The sequence below is a fragment of the Mustela nigripes genome, chromosome 14 (assembly GCF_022355385.1).
Source record: "Mustela nigripes isolate SB6536 chromosome 14, MUSNIG.SB6536, whole genome shotgun sequence".
Lineage (NCBI taxonomy): Eukaryota > Metazoa > Chordata > Mammalia > Carnivora > Mustelidae > Mustela > Mustela nigripes.
The window spans coordinates 8026986-8043170 of NC_081570.1; the positions used below are offsets into that span (position 1 = coordinate 8026986).

Below are 16185 nucleotides of genomic sequence, written 5' to 3' on the forward strand. Positions count from 1 at the left end.
ATAACTGAGGTAAAGGAGGCTTCAGGGAGGTGCCCTGAGGTTGGGCAGGGATCTCTGAGTCCAACATCCCCAGCTCCCCATAAACACACGTCCTACAGGCAGAGTGGGGAGTGGAGGGAAGGAAGCCTGAGGATGAGGCCCCGCGAGGAGGCTTCTCATGACTTTCCACACCCGCACCAGCTCCCGCTGCCACCACCAGTTCCACTTTATGGCAGGCATATTTCAAAGGCCCAGTTCCATTTGCATTTTTAAAACTCTGCTGATGGCCTGGGAAAATTGCATCTTTTCAGTGTTCTTGGGCACCACACTCCCTACCTCCTCCCCCACTTTGTGGGCCTCTGCCTCTGCATCCTCAGTACCCAGAAATCCCCGGACAAGGGCAGAGCAAGCCCATCCCCTACTGGAGATCATCTGGAGACCCCCAGAGGCAGGGAGGGCTTGGAGGAGGGCGTGGTTAGGGTGGCTACAGCTGTGGCTAGCTAGGTGGCATGAAGCTAGGACCCCCGTCCCGCTAAAAGTAGTTCCCAGGGGATCGGGGGCTGTGTCCCCAGGTGTGGGCTGGGGGTGGCACCGTACTTTGGGGGCTCCCCAGTGGCATTCTCTGTGGATCTGTCAGACTGAGAGCTACAGTCCTAGAGGCTTGGAGAACTTTAAGAAGACTTCTGGAAGCAACAACTCCAGGAACCAACTGGGAAGAGTAAGCCATTCACCCAGCAAAGAAAACCCTTTGCTCTCAGCTGGGCTTGGGAACACATTTTGTATCTCCCCTATTGCTCCCTTAAAAACCAATCTTTTCCCTGTTCTCCTTCCTCCCATCCTCTCCCATGGTTCCACATTTTCTGGCTTCCCTCTGGGATGTGGCAAGAGAGACTCAAAGTGTGCACGGTGGTGCTAGGTCTGTTCCTTTGTACTCCTGTGTCAGCTATGGCCACTGATCTTGGGGGAAGCAACACACATACTCCCCACTTCTCAGGAGAGACCTCCTGTGTCTGTCCCCCGCCCCTCAAGCTCAGGGTGACACCCTTTGAGTCAGGAGCTGCTTCCAACCCTAAATGTTTTCAAGGCCAGATGAAGCCACTGGGAGTTTCCTAACAGGCTTGGCCAGTCTGGCAATGGCTCCCCTGAGGATCCTGAGCACATGGGGAGTGAGTGCTGGGGCAGGGACACTGGCTCGGGCCATTTGCTTCTGCATAGAGGAGCTCTCAAGGCATCCAGGGTCATAAATACCAATGTGTCTAGTTGGCAGTGAGCCAGCGGGTACAGCTCCCAGGAACTGGACACCACAGAGCAGGAATGACAGGTGAGCCACAGGGCAGGAGCTCCACTCAGCACCCTGGAGTTAGAGGTCCCCTCAACTCAGCTTTCCTCTTTTGAAGAGAAGGGCTGGAGAAACCAGCATGGGTTGAGTACCTGTGTGTGAGTGTGGGGCTTAGTGTTTCATTTTAGAATTCTCTCCTGTTCTCATCCTTCCCAGAAGCTGGGAACTTGCTGTAGCCCGAGTGTGTTTCCCCCATCTCTGTACTCCCTGCTCCTCTCCGCACACACGCTGAGGATGTATGATAATCCGGCTCACCCCTCACACAACAGTGGTGGTGGCCTCCCTTCTTCCTGGCTTCCATAAGGAAAACCTCTGCATTCTGCAGCTGGCGCCCTATGGCTACCCCACTTTTGAGGCGACCCCTTCAGCTCTCCCCAGGTGACACCGATGTTTATGCCTTCTGAGTCCTGATGGACAGAAATGGGCCAGGCACTGGCCTTTGCTGCCCAGTCCTTTCTCCTTGTGGCCTTCAGGACGGGGGTGTCAGGCAGACCACGTGCTAACGCTGGAGGGATGCCCGGTCCCAGGAGTTGGCATGGTTCTGGGCTCTGGTGCCAGGAAGGTGAATAAAGGAGGGAAGAGGGGATGGCGCCAGGAGCCCGGGTTTGGCAGCTCCCTCCGGAGAAGACCCGGGGATACCCTCGAGTGTCCGGGCGGTTGGTGATCTGCCAAGGCTGTGCGGAAGGGGAGTCAGGAGCGCAGGCCAGAGAGAGACCTGAGGACCTAGGAAACTTGGGGGCGGGGCAGGAGTCACGGCCTGGGCCGTTTGCAGAGGCGTGCACCGACCCCCAGGGGTCGCTACGCCTCTCGCAGCCCCGCCCGCCGGCACTTGGAGCCCGATTGTACCACCGTGCGGCTCCCGCAGGGGGAGAGGCGGCCACCGCGGCGCCTGGCGGCGGACTCCAGAGACAGCAGTAAGCGGCGGACCGCAGGCCCTCACCGGCCACTGACGCAAGGCCAGGCGGCGCGAAGGCCGGAGGCGCCCGTGGTCTGGGGGCAGTGCAGCGCCAGAGCCTGCCCCGGACACCCCCACACCCCGTGGTAGCAGCCAGGACCCAAACAAAGGCGGGCGGCGAATAAAAGGCGGTGGCGGCGCTGAGTGCTTGGGTTGCGCGCTGGGGACCAGGATCAGCACCAGGCTGTGCGCGGTCTGTGCTCTCTGGAGTGGAGCGGGGAACCCCGGCCTCCTGCAGCCCTGAAGAGCTTCTCACTGAGACTTCCGCGAGGGGACAAGTCCTCCCGGCGGGGTGGCCGCAGCCCCCAGCCCCTCCCGTGCACCTTCTTCCAGCGCCCGCGGCTCAGCCAGCTCAGCTTGGCCAGCCGAGGTGAGTGCGACGGCCGCTGGGCGCCATCCGGGTCAGGGCTGGGGGATGCATTGCTCGGAGAAAGGTGCAAGCCCTTCGCGCCGCCCCACCCCGGCCTGCACGGGGCTGTGTGTGAAGTTCTCTAGCTCTCCAGTCAGCCCCGGGTGCAGGCCTTGGCGTCCCCAGGAAAGCCAGCTGGCGGTGGGCAGAGCCCGGAGCTTGCCCCCCGCGGCCGGGCCCCAGCTGCGCACCAACTCGTCCCGGGGCTGGAGCAGCTTCGGTCTGCGCGGGTCAGTTTGACATCCACAGTTGGCGAGATTTCCGGTCTCCGGGGAGGCTTTCGACCTCCAGCCCCCTGCTCGTCCTCGCGGGTGGATGACTGATTCCGTAAAAGTTGAGTGTCAGTCTGGAAGCCGCCTGGGATCCGGATCTCAGCCAGGCTAGAGCAGAGGGAGGAAAAGGTTAATGACCTCCTCTTCATCCACTCCGCACCTTAGCGCACTCGTGCTTTCGACCGGACCTTTCCCGAGTCCTGGAAAGCAATTAACCTGGTTGCAGGTCCTGTCGGGCGCGCGGGAGCTCTGAGGCAGACTGGGCGGGCGGATGAAGCCGAATGCGATAGGGTCCCCGGGCCCTGCGGAGAGGCGAGTGAGGGTGGAGATGGGCTGAGCAGCGGGGCAGTGGTGGTGCTGAGGCTTGGAGTAAGATTCCTCCTGCGAGTAGCGCGGAGTTCCGTGAACCAACCTTGCCGCTGGGAGAGAACTTTTCCCAACTCCCCGGGGAGATCCGCAACTGGGACTGAAAAGGCGCCTCCAAGGAAGACTTGGAGACTTCCTTTCCGAGGCCCCTGTCCGGCAGCCCCCCTGAGGCTGGACGCAGGTGCCATTCCGTCCACGCCCCGGCTCAGCACCGCGGACAGCGCCGGGAGCCTGCCTTGGAGACGCACAACCCCCGTGCACACGCCCACGGACCCAGGGTCCCCGCGCACACTCACACCGACCTACAGACCACCTGCAAATAATCCCCACACAGATTCACAGTCCACACATGCAAATATATATCCATTCACAGTCCACACACAGAGGGGCGATCCATCCACTCATACGTGGGCAAACTCAGGTCTTCCCACAGACCCTACCATCTGTGCGGCCTCTTCCTCCAGGTCCTGCTGTCTCTGGACATCTTACTAAGCCTGACTCCAGAGCTCCTTTCTGGGTGCTCACAGAGATAACCATTGATTCACAGAGCTACTTAGGCTCCCCACACAACACACACCACACACACACACACACTTTCTTGGTGAGGGAAAGCAATCCCCCCCACCCCCAACCCCCAATGCAGACCTAAGCAGAAAGCCAGGCATCTGCCAAACAGAAGGAGAAGGCTGTGGCCCACTGGAAGCTATGGGCAGAAACCTGGCCTTACAGAATCTGGATTTTAGGCTCAGAGTCCATTTTGCTCAGCTTACCACCCTCAGACCTGCTCCCCTTCCTCAGACCCTACTCCAGACAAATGTGTACCAGGGTACACGCCACTCTTTCTGCATCATTTTTTGCTTGCACTTTCTCTTTGTTTCCCTGTTCTCTGCTCCTCTCCTGTGTACCTCTCTGTTCCCCCCGACCCCACCGTCTTTCTCAGTTCACGCTCCACCAACTTTCCTTAGCCTGGGTCTGACCCCGTCAGTCAGTCTTTGCTCCAGTATGGACACAGATCTTAGAGGGAGCTGACTCCATTCTCCAGGCAGACCCCCCCTCACTACCCTCTCTGTGAAAGTCTGACACTGCCTCCCTCCCTGCCCATGGCCTCAGCAGCTTCCGGCCCCTCCCTGGGAACATGTCTAGGGACGGATGTCCCAGAGCCCCAACAGTCTCTCCAAAGGGCCAGGATTCCTCTGTTCTGGAGGGCCCCCATCCCATGGGGATTTTGAAGGCTCTGGTACCCATGTTCTGGCTTGCCCTTTGATACCTCTTCTGCTATTGCCCTTAATATCCAAAACTGTTGGAAAGGGAAGAGTCCCAGTGTGATGTGGTGGAAAGAGCACTGGAGTGGGAGTAAGGAGACCTGCATTTTGTCTCAGCTTGGCCACAGTCTCCCGGTGTGTCTTTGGTCAAGTTACTTCCCTTCGCTGAGCCTCAGGCTTCCCATCTGTACAAGAACAGGGCTGGCTGAAGTGAACCTTAAGGGTCCCTATTTAATCCCAATAATAATGGGGAACATTAACTCACTCTTGAGTGTGGGTGGGATTGAAAATCAGGGTTCTAACCTCAGAGGCTATAGTACCTTACCTCCCTGCTCAAGGCACACCCCACTGGTGAATTCATCCTGTCCCCTGAATGAGGGATGTTCAGATGACTTCCTTTATAGGAACAGAGATGTCAAGTAATTTTCCTGAGGTCACATTGCCGAAGCACATTCTCTGTTGAGGCAGACATTGATTCTGCAAGAACCCCTGGTTCTGCTGGTGGATGCTTGGTGAATGAATGAATGAATGAATGAATGAATAGTAGAGTAGGAACTTCAGCTGGGATCTCCTGACCCTCAGAGCCTTAGAATTATGGTTTAACCCCTTTTCTCTAACAGTTTAAGCACACTTATCTTGTCCCTTCCTCTCCCCTTCACTCCTCTGGTCATCCAAAGGCAGACAGAGTTGTCTGAGTTAAGGTCAACTCCGGGCTGGTTGTAAATGACCACAGAGAAGACACTAGCTGAGAACACCATTAGAGGCCTGCCTGGTGGGTAGGGTCTTGGTAATCAGCCCTAAGACCTGGACCAAGTCAGCGGATCATGGGCAGCTGGCCAAGATCGGAGGCCAGGAGGGAAGACAGTCACTGCTGCCGTTTGACTGAGTGGCCACTTCTTACAGCCCCGTGAGCTGAGTTCTGCAAAATCACCTTTACAGATGAGCACAGTGAGATGCTGATAGACGAGGTGGTTTCCCTAAGGGCAGTCTTCCAGGCCACTGTGAGTCATAAAAACAGGCACCCAAAAGTGGTGGTAGTGGTGGTGGTGGTGACAGCCTTGGTTGATAATAACATTATTGGTATTGATCATGATTAGCCTCTTTGGTTTTTTCCTCCCCACTCTGTGGAGTTGTTTCCCCACCTGAACCTCTTCTATTCCTGCCCCCACCCACATATGGAGATCCCGAGGGCTGGACCAGTGAGGCAGGGGTGTCTGATTGTTGGTGGGTCCTAGCTGAGAGAAAGCTTGTCATTTTAAATCCTCTTCCCCCTGCCCACCCACCCCCATCAGAGCATGTCTCCTGCCAGAGGAGCCGGGAGCAGTGTCAGAGTCTGTCAAAATGCCCCTCTGAGCTGGGTTCTAAAGGCAAAGCCCAGGGAAAATAAATACAGAGAGCAGTGTCAGCCCGAAATAGAAACATGCACCAACTCCCAAATATGCATGTTTTCTGAAAGTCGTATTTCACGGGCAGGCGGTGTGCCTCACACTCCAGCTGCTTGACAAAGGCCAGAGGCGTGGATGCTGCCAGGACAGCCCAGGGAAGGTGGCAGAGCCTCCCCAGCGAGCCAGCTCGCTGCCCGGCCACGGGGAGACCAGACGGACTCTTTGCCCCTCACCAGCTGGAAGGCACATGGGTGGGAGGGCTGCGATTCTGTGTGGGCATCAAAGCTCTCTGGAAATGGGCACCGTTCAAGGGTAATGGCCTCAGGTCCTCTGGCTTCCAGGGGGAGAAGCAGGCTGGTAGTAACAGTGCGGATCATGGTGCTGCCATTTGTTGGGTACGTACTAAGCATCTACATATACTGTTCCATCAACCTTATAACCACCTCGTGGAGTAGGGATCATTATTCCCATTTAATATATAGGAAAACCAAGGTTTGAGAAGTGAAGAGGCTTGCCCAAGGCCATACACTGAGGAGAGGCCAAATGGGGGATTTTTATCAAATAAACCGAAAGTCCCCGTTTTGCCCAGTACTCCGCATTGTTTTTGGCATTCATCCATCCATCCATTCATTCACTGAATGAACAGTTTTGTTGAGAAACCATTTACATGATGATTTTCAAAAGAATGTGAATTCCTCTGCTGGCCCCACCAAGGGTGAAGGGTGAAGGGCAGGGCTGTGTCCCGAGTTCAGCTCTGGCCATCTCTCAGGGACCGGAGATGGGTACCTGTGCTTTCTGGGCTAGCGCTGGGAGTGGGGACTTTGCCTCAGTGTCTTGGACTCTGTCCCCAACCACGGGAGCCCAAACCTGTCTGCCTGTGGATGGGCTCAGGTGGGAGACTCCTTTAAAGCTTGAATTGGGAAAAATGATTTAACTCTGTGAGATGTCAGGGCTTTAAGAGGCCTCTGCAGATGGGGAAGTGACTTCAGAGAGGGCGAGCTGCCCAGCATCATGCAGCAACACATTGGTAGCAGAACCTGAATGCCAGGGAGCCAGGCTGGTGTGTGTGTGTGTGTGTGGGAAGCATCCAGGGGACCCCAGGGAAGGAGCTGAGCCGATGCAGGCGGTCACTGTAATACTTCCTTTCCAAGCACAGGGGTGAAGCGGGGCTGGCTTTCACTGCATGTCACACCAAGTCCTCTCCTCTGCACAGGGCACCCCCACCTCGAGCCTGACCATGCTCACACACCCAGGTCCCCAACCGTGCATGATCATAACAATACAGAATATTTGTCATGTGCCAGACACTGTGCTAAATGCTTTACACGCATTAATTGATGGAATCCCCACAACAACCCAGAGGCAGGTATTTTTACTCCACTTCGCAGCTGAAGGGACAGAGGCTAGAGAGGTTGACTCACTCGCCTAAGGTCACACAGCTAACCAAGAGGTAGGTGGAGCCCACAGAGCCCCCCACTGGCAAGTTTTTTCTGTGGGTAGGAAGGGGGAGAATCTGGAACCAAAGCCAAAGGGAAGGAGCTGCTGATGGGCAGCAACAAGCTATTTATACTATACCTCTAGGTCTTGTCACGCTTGCTGGCATTTGTGCCAGGAAGAATTGTGTCTCTGCCAAAACCTGGAAGGAAGAAGCCTGGCTCAGGGTCCTGGGACCATTCCCTGGGGGACTTTACTGAAGTGTCAGGTCTGGGTATGTTTCTCCCTGAACTCAGGGGGAAACCCACTGGGCAGGCGGAACCCCTAGAGCGTGCCCTTGCTTCTAGCATCCTGTTTCCTTCCTTTGTTCCTCTCTCTGAGGGAACCAGACTGGGAACCTGGGAAATTCAGAAAAAGCCATCACGTGGCAGAGCTAGGGTCTTGCTTTATGCAGTGAACGTGACCCCTGGAAAAGAGGAGGTGGCGGGGACAATGAGAAGGAGTGGCTTGGATTCTGATGCCAGCAGGTGCCATCTAGGACTCTTATAGGGGTGCTCCTTGAACCAGGGAGTGATGTCCTGGGAGACAGTGTCCAGAGGCTTAAACCTCTACCAGAAAAAGTCTTCTCCTTAGTCCCCCATCCCACACGTGTCTGCCCAGGCAGCCCCACTCTGTGCCAGACACTGGGCGCAGAAGTGGAAAAGCCTGTCTCTGTCCTTGTAGGGCTCACCAGAGCCTCCCATCCCCAGCCAGCATCTCCTACTTGGAGCAGAAGTGATAGATGAAAACGATGGCTCCTGTAGGTCCCCTGCCAGAAGTAGAAGAGAGACCCAGGTGTCCTCTGGGGCTCAGAGGACATGATCCAATCAAGCAGTCATTCCAGGGTCAGAAGAAAAGCCTCCCACGGGTGGTGCCTGCAGCATGCTTGGGTGACCTTCCCAGCTTGATGTCTTGGTGGGAGATGGGGTGTGGTGGGGAAGGCTCATCCCGGCCCAGCCATCTGCCCAGGCACCCGATGCATATCCTGGCACCTGGACAGTGCCAAACCTTCTCAATAGGGGAGACAGTACTCCTAGCTGGACACCACTCCTATTACGGACGAGAATGTGGGGATCTTCTTGTCTCTGGGAAAGGCAGCTTAGATGGGGCTGAGTTGGGCAAGGGGTTTGGCGAACTGGTGTTCCTGGAATGTTTGGGGAGGGGCATGTGTCCCTCTCCCCCATTTTGGCCTTTGTACTCTCCGGAGGATTTCGCATCCTCTTGGCTGGGAGGGCTCTGCCAGGTGACGCCTCCGATGATGACGATGATGCTAAGAACAGCCAACAGATTTGGAGTGTTTCTACCTGCCAGGCACTGGCTTAGAGCTTATAGGTGTTACAACTCCATCTTCATAGCAGCCTATGAGGACATCACTATTATTACTCCACTTTGAGGATCAGGAATGTGAAACGCAGAGAGACGAAGCAGCTTGCCGGTGAGCAGTGGGACGCGGGCAGGCTGGACTCAGGTGTTGTAAGAGCAGCCACCATACGATGACCAAAGCTTCGGCCTTTGTAGTAACTTGATTTGGGTCTCTTAAGATTGCAGCCAAAGTGCCTTTGGACCCTTCAGTAATCTGAGCAATTTGTAGGTACGGGGCTGTGTCCTAGTTGACAGGGCGACATGGGTAGACCATTTGCTTCTTGACTGCCAAGCAGCCACACAGATCATGTTTCAGATGTCCAGATGTGTGCAACATCTGGCAGACTGGCAGGCCTTGTCTGGCTTTCCTCCAGATGTTTCCCCCTTTTCATTCCATGTAGACACAGCTGGGACTTGGATCCCTCTGGACATGACCGCATGTATGAAATCCCTGGTTGAAAAGTATTTGCTGGCTTTGAAGCATCATCCTGTGACTTCCCGAAGGCAGGATGTTGGTTTCAGACTGAGACACATTAGGGTAGGCTAGAGAGAAGTCAGGCTTTGGAACAGTGTCGGTGATCAGAGGAGGAGACCCCGCCTTCCCTTCTTCCAGCAGAGAAGCTGGAGAAGCATTGCGGGAAATAGGTGCTGCGTGCTCTTTGTAAGGGTTCCTGGCTTCCTGACCCAGTCTTCCAGAGGCTTTGAGCAGATGGTTCCAGAGTAACAGAGCCAGGAGCTTGTGATGGACAGGGATGTGTTAGCCGAGGCATTCATGGGCATGGATGAGCACTAGAGGCATTTGTGGGCATGGATGAGCACTAGAACAGGTCTGGGCTGGGAAGCTTGAGAGAGACTTCTGGGGAAAAGGAGTTCAAGTAAAGACGATTTAACAGCAAGTCTTTATCTTATAGAGCGAGCACCAATGAGTGAATGAAGGAAGACAGTGAATGAATGAATTAGGGGATGAGTGAATGAATGAAGTGGGCTGTGCCAGGGCTTTGCCAGGCCCTGGATCTGACAGAGCCTGATGCCAAGTGCTGACAAAGGGAAGGGACCTGTTCTTGTCCCCAGAGCATCCGTCAGCACAGGATCCGGGAGATTGAGCCTGAGTCCTTGAACCTTGTCCTCTCACTTCTACCCCCGCCCCCATTCTGCTGGACCCTCCGGTCACAGGGCCCCTCTGGCTCTGGTCATGGCACGGATTGGAACCAGGTTGCTGCAAAGCTGATAGAGGTGACAGTCCCAGCACCCTGAGAAATCTGCGATGCTCTTCACCTTCCTAGCTGCTCCCTGGGCCCTAAGCCACCCCATTTTCTCTCTTGTCCTACTTCTGTGTCCTGGCCCTTTGTGGACTCCAGATGACAACTGGGTGGTGTATCTGAAAGCTCCTTGAGTCTAGCCCTCCCATTTGACAAAGGGAAGGAAGACGAGCCTGAGAGCCCAAGCAGATAGGAGACAGAGCCCCATGATTGTGACAGGATTGGGGGAGAGTTCCCACTGACTCGGTTAACACTGCGCCATTGAGCAGGGGGGGGGGGGCAGAGAGCGACTGAGATTCTTGAGCCCAGGTGGCTTCACTGGGGTCTCTCCTGGCCTCTGGGGCTGGGAGCTGCTGTTAGTTCCCCGGGAGCCTGAATCTCCCAAGCATTTTATGGGAAAGGCAACAGAGTTGAGGAGGGAGGGTACTTGGAGATCTGCTCTCCATCCCCGGCCCTCTGCTCCCACCCTCAATTCCTGTCTCCGTAGGTAGCCACACCTTCACCGAGTGTGGGCTGAGGCGAAGAGCCAGTGTCAGACTCCCCACCCTGTAAGGGGCCTCTGTGCTGGCCTCATGTATGCAGGGGTACAAGGTACCCCTCCTAGACTGATCCCTCGACCCCCACTATAGGCACCCGAGTTGCCCATCGTCAGGGTAGCCAGGAAGCCCTTCCCCGGAGCCACTGACTTGTGTGGGCACCGGAGCTGCGTTTCCACCCGGACTCCCAAGTTGATGAACTTGCTTGTTAGTCCCTGAGGCTTGCCTCCTCCCTTCCCTGGGGCCAGAGCTGAGCCTAGACGGCGGCCAGAAAACTCTGGGGGCAGACACTGAGAGAGAGACACGAAGAGAGCAAGAAGGAGCTCACAGGTGTGCACACCAGTGGGGACGAGGAGAACTGCGTTTTCAAACATGGGAGACTCAAATAAAATCGACTATAGTGAGATATATCAGGCTTATCAGAAATCTGCTTCAAATAAATCCCTTTACTTCTTTTAGCCTCCTTTTTCTTGTTTGCAAATTAGAAATGATTCCTAAGACTTGGAAACCCCTGTGAAAATGACCTACAAGCTGTAAGTTGCTGCATAGACACAAGACCCATTCGGTCTCCCTGGGTGGGAGGGGGAGGGGCCGGGAGAGTGGTGGCTCTGGCCTGGGGACACAAGGAGCCTCCAGCATCTCTGTGCTGCGCTTCTCTCATCCGGTGCTGGCCCCCTTGTCCCTCCGCAAGCCCCAAACCTGGCAGCAGGGTCTGGGGGAGCCCTGAGGGTTCAGAGGGGACATTTGCCCTGAGGTTTCACCCTTCCCGTGCCCCTCCCCCCCAGCCCTGGGCAGTCAGGCTGTGGTCCAGCCTTCTTAGAGCTCCATCCCAGGCCACTTGTTGTGACCTCTCTGTGGATCTGAGCACTTTGCATTATGTGCTTTGCATTTTGTGGTGAGGGGCTGAGAAGGGTCTTGCCATGTGCCTGGACCCACAGATGTGGTCTGGGTGTGCTGGGGGGAGGGGAGAGATAGAGTCTCCAAAGTCACCCTGGAGCTAAGAACTGACAGGTGGCCACCTGCTGTGTTTCAGCGAAGCAAGCTGATGGCACCGGGCACACTCCGCTTAGCTGGTGTCACAGCAGGACCCTCCCTGCATGTCCCCAGGGCCCCCCAGTTGTACAACAGCTTCTGAATGGGATGAAAGGGAGCCCTCTCCCTAGCCTTTGTCTCTGTGTCTTACAGCAGAGGCTGAGAATCCAAAGAGGGAGAGTTTGAGAGCATCTCTGCCTGGATGGGGGACTGCTCAGGGGTTGTAAGCAACTTGCTCTCAGTCACACAGCCAGGGGGGCATCCCTAACCCCAGCCCCTGGGGCTGCATTTACTGCCCCAGATGGCAATCCTTGCTTTTGCCTCCTTCCTTGTCCCTGAGCTTTGAGCTGCCAGGAGAGCTGGCTGGAACCAGAGATGACAGGGGAATTGTTTTACATATTTGTTAATCAGGTCTCAGAGAGAGAGAGAGAGAGAGAGAGAGAAGGACCCCAAGCTCATCATCTACAAAGGAATCCAATTTGGCTTTTATGGCCATGGTTATTGGTCGTATTTTGTAGGGATCTTTTTATTACTATATTTTTAAATTCACCTAGCGGTCCAGGGGCTGGGTTGCTGACTGGCTACCGGGCCCAGTGGGTCCTCCGGGCTCACACTGAAGTCCAGACAATGGCCAGGGACGGCGGGGTGGGGAAGAGGTGGTGGGAGGGGGACACGTTGCCCAAGGCATATAGTGAGGGTTTTTAGGAACCTTCCGACCCTTCAGGCAAGGGGGCACCCAGGGGCCTGGCTGTATTTTATGGGCTCTGTAAGTGTTACTCATTTTATTAAGCTTTCATTGCCTTTTCTTCAGAGAAGCCAAGGCTTCTTGGCGGGCTCCAGGAGCCAGGACTGATGGGTCTGGGGCGTGAGGCCTGAACTCTTAGGCAGCAAGAGGTGGGGGGGAAAGCGGGGAGGCAGGCAAAAGTGGGTCAGTCTGGGTATAACACCCCCCAGCAGTAGAACACAGAGGCTAAAATGATGGGGCTCTGACATTACCCTGCAGAGGCCCAGACCGCAGCCACCCCCAACCCGTGCACCCTGCCTCCTAGAGACGCGGCTGGATCAGAGATGACATAGATAAGTGAAGTGACCAGCGCTGGGCACATGGCAGTGCTCGGTTCAATCAGAGCTCCCTGCCCAAGCCCCTCGCACAGCTTCTGCCAGACAGTAAGCCCCTTGGCCTTCTATTTCCTTTCACTGCTCGTTGAAGAGCTGGTTGGCAGATCTGGGCAGTCTGTCTGGGTCCCTCTCCCTGGACATAGAATCCTGTTCCTGGCCCAGAGGCTGTCATTTCGTCCTTCTCCACCGCTGGTGGAAGAGGCGCTTGGAGGAGTAAGCCCTGGCCAGAGACCCAGGAGCCCGAGTCCATCCTCAGGACCAGGGGTATGGCAAGTCTGCAGAGAGGCAAGTGTGAGGCCCTGGCCAGGGAAACGTCGATGGTTAGACCACCTCCTTGAAGAAGTCACTGGGGACTGCGGAGGGGACCAGGGTAGCAGGGTCTTTCAAAGGATCCTGGACCACCTGCCGCAGAATCATCCAGGGAGATGGTATGACTACAGGTTCCTGGGCCTCACCCCACCCATCGCCCCCACCCCGTCCCCAGAGAGTCTGATTGACTGGACCTGGTGTCTGCCCTAGAAATCTGCATTTGAATAGGTGCACCCGGTGCCTGACCCATGTTAAAGTCTGAGGGTTAAGGCGGTAGAGAATAAGAGTTGGCTCTGGCCAACTTCCACCCTTGCTCATGGGCAGAGGCCAGATTTGGGGCTCTCCCTATCTCTGAAGCTCATCACGATCGTACTGGCAGCTGTGACTCGGCGAGCAGGGTGTCACCTTTGCCATTGTACAGATGAAGAAACTGAGACCCCAGGCCCCCAGCGGGTGGCAGAGGTTTGAACCCAGGTTTATCCGACTGCAAAGTCCATGCTTAGTTCCCTACCGCCACCCCCCAGAATCAGGCCCCAGTGCTCTCATACCCCATAATCTTCTTAGTGATGGGGGGATGCGTTTGGTCCCCCTGAGCCCACTAGAGAGAACACAGAACGGGAGAGGGTTGCGGTGCTCTTGTAACCATCAATACTGGATTCCTCTGGTGCTGGCTGGGACATTTCCCCCGGTGATATATTGACCAGAGCAAAGCTTGTTTGCCGGATATATATTGAGCTGTTGGGCTTACGAGTCAGTGCCCAGTTTCCTCACCAGCTGTCAACCCGGGGAGAGCAGCTGTCCTTCATGAGCGCCATCGCAGCAGCCCGCCCTGCTCTGGGAAATGAGAGGCTAGACAGGCTCACCACAGAGGCCCTGCGACTCCCTCTCCCACTCCTCCTGACTCCCGGTAAATAAGCCCAGATTTTCTTTGCGGGAAGTGGCCATGTGCATCCCTCTAAACTTCCTGCCCTCTGCTGGCACATTTAGTTAATGAGGCTGGTGTTTCTTGGGGGACAGGAGGTCTGAGGGGTGTAGGTGCAGGTGCTTGCTTCAGCGACAGCTGCAAAGCCAGGTTTCTCTCAAGCCTGGGGCAGGGAGGGTAGGGGTGGGGGATTTCGGATCCTCTTGCTAGAGAAGGGCTCAGACCTATCCTGAGAGCTACCTAGCTACGCCCCTCTGTCTACGGATTTGGAGGTCATTCCCTGGCTCTTTAACCATTTTCATTTGAGATGCTGGGTAAGACGTGGGGCTTTTGGAGAGAAGACACTAGGAGACACCTAAGATCTAGCTGCTGAGCTGGGGCTCCCTGCATGACCCCCACTTTGCCTCTAGGGAAAGTGTATTAGAAAGAAACAGAACCGATGTGATGTGGATGGATAGATGGATGAATGGATAGATTAGAGATAAGATAGATGGATGGATAGATAAGATGAATAGATTATAGATAAAATAATTGGCTCAGGTAAGTATGGAGACTAAGAGGTCCCACGGTCTGCAATGGGCCACCTGAACACTCAGGAGAGCCAATGGTCTAAATTCCTGCCCGAAACCCAGCAGGCTTGAGACCCAGAAGAGCCGATGTTTTAGGCAGAGTTTGAGGGCTGGAAAAGACCGAAGCCCCAGCCCCAGCAGCCGACAGAAGTGCCCTCTCACTCAGCCTTTTTATTCTCTCCAGGTCTTCCATTGATTGGATGAAGCCCGTGTTAAGGAGGGTCTTTTGCTTTACTCAGTCTCCACAGCCACACATTGGTCCGATGTCTGGGCGTGCGTCCCCTTGCCCAGCCACAGAAAATTAACCACCAACCCATGTTCCCACCGAAGGGAAGACCAGGTTTCTGAGACTGGTGGGGACTTTCTTTAAGTCATGCCTTGAGCTGTCATGTACCGGAAACAGAACTGATGACACCTGAGTGATCTGGGGTCTTGTGGGGCCGGTGTAGGCTTGCTAAAGAGCTGTAGGTTTCCTCCATGGGTATTGACATTTCAGCTCTCAAGGAACTTAAGGGCTACCTGGAGTGGAAAAAAAGATCATGGGCGCCAGAATCTGAAGATCTGAGGTTCAAACTCGAGTTTCACCCCTTATTTGCTGTGTGACCACAAGGAGTCACTTAACCTGTTTACTGGCTGTCCTACGGGGATACTTGTAATGCCTCCCTTGCAGGGCTGATGTGAGTACCAGAGAGAGTGGATAGAGCACCTGCTCTTGGTAGACAAGCAGTGGATTATTAGACTATGATCATCTTCAGGGGTGGCAGTTCCCGCATGGAGCACCTTGGGCTCTTGTCTTCCCCCCGTCTGTGTGATATGGCCCCAGTTTCACCACCTTGTCTCTAATAGTTCTGCTGTCTCCTGGCCTGAGATGGAGTGCCCCAGTCTTGGAGAAAGGCTTGGGATTCAGGATGGCTGGCACAGAGCTGGGGCCTCTGGCGGGGGTGGAAGGGGGTTGCAGATTCTCAAAAGATAGGGCATGAGGACTTAGGACATTACTGCCCAGAGGGACCTCCCTTCTCTTGTCCTCCCTTCTCTGCCTCAGATGAGCTGAATTCGCAAAAGGACCAGACCCAGAATCAGGAAGCAGAGAAGGACATAATGTCCCCGCTCCAGCATCAGGGGAAAATGGAGCTGTTCAGCACAAACTATCTCATTTTGAACTTGCGCCCAAATTGCTCAGCCGAAAGGAAGGAGAATCAAAGACCCCAAGATGTTTCCAAGGACCAGTGCTGCTGCGTGCACCAGGGAGGCAAAACACCCCGAGACAGGAAGAAAAAGCTGATTAGCTCCTAATTGCCGTTAAATTATATATACATATACGTATTTTAAGTCAAATCTGCATGTCTAATGTGATCTTTTTTATTACATTTTAATAGTCTGGCTGGGATAAGGGAATGAAGAAAGAAGGTTTCTGTCACCCGTTGCGGGGAGGAGGGAAGTTATAATCAGGGTTGCAGGCAGTCTCTGGCGTGGGGTCTCATCCCTGGGAGCCGCTCTACAGGAGAGCAAGGAGGGGGTTGGGGTGTCTTTGAGGCAACACTGCCTCCCATCAAAGTCCCATTCTATCCAGGTGGGGGAGTCCATCTGGCTTGGGACTTGAAGAATGTGTCTTTCCTTAGACCTTAAAAATAGCTTCC

The 16185-nt window shown here is 55.1% G+C and overlaps 1 protein-coding gene across 1 annotated transcript in view; it reads left to right on the forward strand.

Annotated features, from left to right (window-relative positions):
- Positions 1 to 2211: 2211 nt before the first annotated feature.
- Positions 2212 to 16185, forward strand: part of DISP3 (dispatched RND transporter family member 3) — a 48528-nt gene continuing 34554 nt past the window's right edge. The window contains exon 1 of the mRNA XM_059375510.1: positions 2212 to 2643. The gene's annotated coding sequence lies outside the window, so the exon portion shown is untranslated. The remainder of the gene's footprint in view (positions 2644 to 16185) is intronic.